This window comes from Primulina huaijiensis, chromosome 1 (genome assembly GCF_012295235.1).
Source record: "Primulina huaijiensis isolate GDHJ02 chromosome 1, ASM1229523v2, whole genome shotgun sequence".
Taxonomy (NCBI): Eukaryota; Viridiplantae; Streptophyta; class Magnoliopsida; order Lamiales; family Gesneriaceae; genus Primulina; species Primulina huaijiensis.
Window position 1 is genome coordinate 23,329,570 of NC_133306.1, and position 8,562 is coordinate 23,338,131.

The window sequence follows — 8,562 nt, forward strand, 5'->3', positions numbered from 1 at the left end:
TGAGATTTTTACTTTTTACCGTAAATTTTTACTTTTCACAACATTATCATTATTATTCCATATTTTTCACGAATTATCCTAAATTTGAAGTTAACTAAGATTAATCACAGCCCGCTACTTTTAAATATTAAGAAGAAAATCGCAGAGACATCCCCCATGTGTTACACATATAGTGTGCTTGTAAAAAAAAAAATTTATAATAATTTGATTTATATTTAAATAGGGTAATTGCAATTCAAATTGAGTAATATCGTAATTGTTCAAATTAATGAAGGATAATACTTCCAATTGAAATGATTATATTTATAATCTCTCTATTTATAATTTAAACTGATTATATTTAAATAAAAATCATATCATAATTGTAAAAATTAACCAAGAACTAAACTGCAATTTCGAAATGATAAAATAAAAGCAAAAACAAAAAGGAAAAACCAAAATAGACTAGCAAATCATTATTCATTCCAGATATTTACTTAATTTTTTAAATGAGAGATATGTGAAGTTGACAAACTACAGACTTTCCAGAATCTCGCATAATTATAAAGATTTTTACATAATTTTGTATATTTATTTTATAGGATTTTTAGAGACATTTGTAAATATTTTCATAAAAACCTATATAGGTTCTGTAATTTAATAACTTTTATTTATTTAAAATATTTTTATCTATAGATATAAATACTTGTTACTTGATTTGATTTACGATGGCTGATAAATAAGGCAATACTAAATCTATTGTATTTAAACTTTAATTATTCAAGTAAATTCAAATTAAACAAAAAAATTATTTGTATTTAAAATATAGAATAAGTATGTTAAAATATTTGAAATTAATGTAATTTCATAAATTGTAATAAATTTAATTTCGTATAATTATTTTATATATGTGTTCATAAATTTTTAAAAATATGTTAATATTTCAATCAATCATCACACATATTTTAATTAATATTTATAAATTTTGTGATTTTCGTGATCACAATACGAATAGTAAAATAAATGATGTTAATATATTTTTTTAGACTACTTAGTAATAAAAAATATGTTTTTAAAAAATCCATAGAAAAATAAAATCATTAAATGTAAGAGAAAATAATGAATTAACTAATATAAATATTTTTGTAATAGAAATGAAAGTGAGTATGCACGTTTGAGATATTTTTTAGTCAAATGTTAATCCAACTTTTAAGGTCGAGTCAAAGACGATTTTTTACATTTTATATTTGTATTTTAAACTTTAATTTTTATACTTAATAAAATTTCATTAACTCATTAAAAAATATATTGATATTTTGAATATCTCTAAATTTTTACAAATTTTTTAAAAGTCAAATTTGAATATCACGTAATTTTATAAAAGTTTACAAAAAAGTATGTTGAATATTACTAAATTTTTATAGAATATATAAAAGTCTAAATTGAATCCTCTTACACAAAAGCAATTAAAAATTAAGAACCAAAAACTTAATAATAATAATAGATTACAATGATGATGACCACAAAATTAATAAATTATTATATACAGTGGATATTAATATATTATAAAAAAAATAGTAGACCGCAAAATTAATAAATTATTATATACAGTGGATATTATAAACATTATTAGATATTTCAAAGATTTTTTTTGAAAGGAAGATATTTCAAAGATTTGATCATTTGAAGATGTTATATAAGAGTAATAAATTAATCAAAGGACCATAACAAGCCACATATTTATTAATTTGTTTACTATTTATATATTAGGTATCAATTAAAGGACCACGACGCACTAATTAGTCGTCTGCAACAAATAATATAGTTTGCAATTAAATAAATTTTTATATAAAAACTTTGAAGATTATAGGTTTTTAAATAATATTTGAAAATAATTTATTATGTTGGTAGTTTAATCTTTTAAAATTTAGGGTGTTTGGTGAAATTAAGATGATAAAGGTTGTTAATTATTATTATTTTTATTGAAACTTGAAATTGTATTGAGAATAATATTCCATTACAAATCTAACTAATCAAGAGAGAAATTTATCATTCATCCAGACAAACGATGGATGGGTGGAAGAAACTAAACAAGCAATTTTATGGGGCTATCATATTAGCCGATCTACTAACATGTTCGATGTATGAAATTATTGGTCTTCTTATATGCTTTCCAACTTCAATAATACATACACCGACATAGCCAAAATCATCCTGAGTAATTGTGACTGATTGCACTGCTTGTAAGGACCTGCTTCAATCAATACATTAAGAAAGTTGTATGTATATATCCATATTTAATTTGAATATTAAATATTGAAGAAAAACTCCATAATGTAAATTCACAAGCACAAAAATTAAAAATAAAATTATTATTATTTGGATCGATTATAAAGTTTTATATTCCACCAACTACAGGTAGGGGTGAGCATTCGGTCGGTTCGGTTACCGACCGAACTGAATTAGCCATAACCGAATCGAACCGAAATATTTAGCCATAATTCGGCCGGTGACCGAATTAACCGATTAATTTTTTTTAAAAAAAATTGTGATTTAATTTTAATTATATATATAATTTTTCTTGAACACTACAGTCTACACAAATGCATAAAAACATAAAAATTAAAAATTAAAAAATATATAAAAATTGATAAGACCGATTTTAAAATTAAGGATTAATTAGAATTAGAATTATGGTTGATTTTAAAATTAAAAATTAAAATATATATAAAAATTGATAAAAAAAAAATAAAAATAAAAATTTATTAAATAATAGTATTTATTATATCGGTTAATTCGGTTAACCGATTTTAAAAATTTGAAAACCGTAACCGAATCGAATTAACCGATATAACCGATTTTTTAAAAATTAAAAAACCGAATTTACGAAATAATCGAACCGAATTTTCGAATTGATTCAGTTCGGTCGGTTAATTCGGTTTAACCGAATTTTTGCTCACCCCTAACTACATGCGACCACAGACAGCTTCAATGGGAGGCGACAACAGAAGGCCTCACACAATCATAATCCCACCTCCATTCCAAGGCCACATTAACCCATCCATCCAACTGTCGTTAAACCTCGCATCCAAAGGCTTTACCATCACTTTCATCAACACCCACTCCGCTCATGATCAGATCAAAAAAGCTCGAGTGCATATGGATCCCCTAGTTAACAGTATATTTGCACTACCCCACGACTCGGGACTCGACGTTCGTTACACCACAATTGGTGACGGTTTCCCCTTGTAGTTTGATCGATCTTCGAACCGGGAGCAGTTCTTGGAGGGCAGGTTGCATGTTTTTCCGGCGTACGTGGATGAGGCCGTCGGGGAGCTGGTGCGGAGGGATCCTCCTGCCACTTGTTTGATTTCGGATACTTACTCTACTTGGGGATCAGCTGTTGCAAGGAAATATGGGCTTGTCTATGTCTCGTTCTGGACGCAGCCTGTGCTGGTTTTAACGTTGTATTACCACCTTGATTTGTTGAAGAAAAATGGTCATTATGGTTGCGTCGGTGAGACCAAGGGACACCTCTTGATCGACATATATATTTTCTTTAATTATTTACTAATATGAAATCTTTCATATTATTCAGCAGTAGCGGAGTCCAAAAGATCTAAAAATCTGATTATGAACTACATTAAAACTCAAATTAATTTAATTTCCTTTTTTTAAAAAATATGTATGGTCGGTTTTTACAGTAAACCGCAAGGACACCATAGATTACATACCAGGCGTGGATGCAATTGAACCAAGAGATTTGATGTCATATCTTCAAGAATCTGATACTTCTAAAGTTATGCATAAAATAATCCACAAGGCGTTCGAGGATGTGAAGAAAGCAGACTTCATCATCTGTACACTACAAAAAAATATTCTTACAGAAGCAGTTTTTTTTCAATTTTAAGATCGGTTTTTAACCGCTCCAGCACTTGTACCACCGGTTACAAAATCACTCCTCTTATTTATGGCCTTATATCTTATAGAAACGGTTTTTTCAACCGGTGGTACAAGTTGAAGAACCGCTTCTATTGTTTCTTTTAGGTGCGGTTTGATAATGCTCGTAGCCATTACCCATTACGGTTTTTTTCCGATATTGTAGCTACAATTTACGACGGTTTTTGAAAAACCGTCGCCTACAAATTTAGCGACGGATATATGTGAAACCGTCGCTACTTAGCGACGGATCAAAACACCGTCGTCTACAAATTTAGCGACAGAATTTATAAACCGTCGCTAAAATTCGCGACAACTTATTCATACATTCCGTCGCTAATTTAGCGACAGTTATATCATAATTTCCGTCGCTAATATTTTCGGTAAAATAAAAAAAATTAATAAATCTAAAAAAACTTACCATATTACTATAATAACATAATTCTAATCTTAACTAACACTTAAAAATTTACTAAAAATTAAAGGGAAAAAATTTACATTAAATCCAAACTAAAATCGTGTAAAAAAAATTTTATTGTTGTGAAGTGGAAAAATTATGTAAGAGAGAAAAATTTTAAGTGTTGTGAAGTGGTGTAAGAAAATGGATCGGAAGTGGAGGTATTTATAGAAAATTCGGCGACGGTTAATGAAACAACCTTGACGAATAAACCGTTGCTATTTATGACGGAATTTTCAAAATTTAAATTTGGCGACGGTTTATCTCATGACCGTCGCTAATATTTAGCGTAACCGTCGTTAATATTAGCGACAGGTTTAGTAAAAAAATCGCTAATTGAATACATGCGACGGTTTGACTTTACGTGTCGCTAAATTTAGCAATGGTTTGATAACATTGTCGCTAAATATAGCGACGGGTATTAGTAAAACCGTTGCATTTTTGAAAAAGCGACGGTTTGTTTTAAACCGTCGCGAATATTAGCGATGGGTTATGCATAAACCGTCGCTAATATTAGCGACGGTTTGTGCAAAAACCGTCGCTAAATATGACAACGGTTCGGAATAATCTTAATAGTTATATCAATAAGAACAATGTATAAAACCGCTTTATAAATGTATTTAATAGGTGCAATTTTCAAATCAATCCTAAAAAAATAGAGCTATAAGGGCGGTCCACAATACCGGTTTTGTGAAACCACTGTTAAAAATATTCAATTAGAGTAGTTTCCAGAATAGTTCTAATAGTTAAATTAATAGGAGCAATTTATAGCAGCGGTTGATACAAATCGATACTAAAAATTGCACAACTAAAGCGGTTATGCGACCACTCCTAAAAGTAAGGAAATAGAAACGGTTTAAGTAAAACCGATTTTGTTGTTCAGTTTGCACGAGCGGTTTTAGAAGTGCTCCTCAAAAACCGCTTCTAGAAACATTTTTTTTTTGTAGTGGTAACACAGTGAAAGAACTCGAGCCAGAAACCACTGCTGTGCTCCATGAAAGACAGCCCACTTACGCGATCGACCCTTATTTATGACTGGATTCACTGACCGGGAAGTGAACATGGATCTATGGCCCGAATCAGATTGCGCCGAATGGCTCGACAACAAGGCTCAGGGCTCAGTTTTGTACGCTTCATTTGGAAGCTATGCACATAACAATGTGAGAGATATAAGGGAAATTGAGAACGGTCTAATGCTTATTGGGGTGAATTTCATTTGGGTTCTTAGGCCCGGTATTGTCTGTTCAGAAGTCGGTGATTTGTTACCAAATGGATTTCAAGAAAATGTGAGAGGCAGAGGTTTGATTGTACCATGGTGTAATCAACCTAAAGTGATGAAGAATCCTGCTGTAGGGGGATTCTTGACGCACTGTGGGTGGAACTCGATACTCGAGAGCATTTGGTGCGGGTTGCCAATGATTTGTTTCCCTTTGGTGACTGATCAAACTACGAACCGGAAATTGGTTGTTGATGATTGGAAGATTGGGATCAATCTTTGTGATGGTGACTGTCTTTCAGAGTTGTGAAGTTGCTGAAAAGATTATGTTCTTGATGAGTGGAGATGATTCTTGTGGTTTGAGGGAGGCCATCCGAGAAGTAAAGAAGAAAGTTGAGAATGCTTTGAGGCCGGATGGATCGTCAGTGCTTGCTTTCGACGGTTTCGTAGAGGAATTGCGAGTAAAGATTGAGGGACTTAACTTGAAGTCCTGACGTCATCTCCAACCCATAAATCTATTTTGGTACAGTTTTTGCACCAAAATAATGCAGTTTCTGCACCAAATATAACATTCATCTCCAATTCATTTACTTCAAATCTTACTCTAAAAAATATATTCCTAGAATATTCTTTTTGTTTACTATTTATTTATAAATTTAACAATATAATTATAATTAATGTTAATATTAGTATTATAATTATAATTTTATTTTTATTAATAGTTAAATTTTATTTATTTGATTCTAATATAATTATAATTAATTTTTTTTGTTCTAATTTTTATTATGAATTATATTTTATATCAACACGATTTAATTTTACTCATCAATTATAAATTATTATTATTAAAAATATTTAATACATATTTATATTAATTAAAAAACATTAAAAAATAAAAAAAATAAAAAAGAAGGCCCAAACCCAACGCCAAAATGGCGCTAGGTTTCTCCTCTGCGCCAAATTTGGCGCAGAGGAGTGAGGCTGCGCCATTTTGGAGAAATAGCGCAGCCTCCGTTGGAGGGGAAATCCTGCGCTATCATAGCGTTTCACGCTGTGATAGCGCAGGGTTGGAGAAGCCCTAATGCGAGTCCGGTGGGAGTGAATTCGGATGTTTCCGTGCTGTTTCCAGATCAACTACTTTCCAGTAATCTGGAGATTCATTCTTAATTTCATGTGTTTGAATGTATATGTTTTCCGGATGATACATCGATCAAATGAAATTCCCATCAAGAAAATAATTGAGGCAATGTTTTTTGATAAAAAAAATCCCAAAATGGAAAAGATGGAAACTGTAAACTTGTTGATTATAAGGATTTAACCCCTATCGTCTCAAGAATATCAATCAAGAATTCAAGATCATAATGGAATCAACATGACACTCGTGGTTTCTTTCAGCAAATCAACTGTTCAAACGTAAAAGCTATTTCCTATCCAGTGCACTGTGCATGATCTATTCTCTTCACCTTTCGTCCCCAACCCCATGAAACCTCCATCATTTCTGCAATTTCTTCACTGTGAAGGGATCCACCATAGAAAAAGATTAATCCCAATAATATTCAATTCATTAGCCATCAATTTTTTATTAATAAATTGATGATACTATACTTTCCGACAATACTTATTTCACATATATTAATCATCTTTTAACTTACTTGATCTAAAATATTGTTTTAAAATTGTTTTAGCGCTTCAAGAAATCCACCCCACATTATTGCTTTGGCCCCTTATGGCCTTACCTACTTCCCCCGGTCTTAAATTTTGATCAACACAATAATTTCTTTTAAAAAAAAGTAGGTGTGAGTTATTTATATTTGAATTTCTATCTCAATATATCGTTACATACTTGAAATTTAGTTTTGGATCTCGATCCATCTCAAAGATCTAATCACAGACTTGAAATTTAGATTTCAGACATGCTATAAGTAATCAAAAACATAATATAATTTTACCAAATGATGATTAAAAAGTGAGATTGAAATATAGGCCGTGAAATAACATTAAACTAAAGATCTCTAACAGAGATATTCGAGTCGAAACCAAATTAGAACTGGCCAGTTAAGTGAAGTACAATATCCGACCATTCGGAACCATCCGTTACACGGTTTAAGAAATCTCGACTTTTAACCGTAACCTTTTTAGATAGTTTTGATTATGGTTTATGAACCATCTACCTGTCGTGTTGGTCGTCGTTTTTTGGTGCTCGTGTCCTATTTGATGTCCTTGTTATTCTAATATTGGAGTTTGCTTGTTTTTTTCGTGTCATTTAACTATAAAATCAAAATATTTGATCATAATTCATACCACAATAACCATTTTCTTGACCTTTTAGGTGGTCTTTCCAACGAAATTTCAGGGAAAAAACCCATATTGTTTTAATATGCAATAGGTTATTGCATACTTTTATCTAAAATAAATTGACTTCAGAAGAAAAAGACAGCCAGTGGCCATATGTCTACTCATGTTTATTCTGGTCTTTTTTTTTTTTAATTGTAAAGGGAATAGAAAAGAATATTCTATTTTTGGGCAATTGATTTATTGTATCCTATTTTAGAGGGGTTTCCCACTCTATTGAATGCTCCACAACTATTATTATTTTTTATTTTCCCTTTAAAAATGAATTCCCATTAATTTTTATAAGCCTTTTTTTTTTTACCCAATCGGCAATCACTGACCTTTACTTTTATATACTCAAAAGACAACTAATATATATTATATATATTAAATATGGGTTTTCTATTTTGCCACGCTCTAATATAGATTGATATGAAAGGTGAGGAATGAATATTTTTAAAATGAAAATAATTAAATGTCCTTGTTTTCATTTCCATATTATTTAAACAATTCAAAATCTTAAATCCATAATAACCAATAACATTAGTTAGCCAATAACATTAATTGATTAAATTATTATATTATATATTAATAAAAGCGAAATAAAAAAGAAACTTCATAATCAATCATATGCCTTTTT

The 8,562-nt window shown here is 30.2% G+C and overlaps 1 pseudogene; it reads left to right on the forward strand.

Annotated features, from left to right (window-relative positions):
• The first annotated feature begins 2,950 nt into the window (after positions 1-2,950).
• Positions 2,951-6,085, forward strand: LOC140972635 (UDP-glycosyltransferase 86A1-like; annotated as a pseudogene).
• The last annotated feature ends 2,477 nt before the right edge of the window (positions 6,086-8,562 follow it).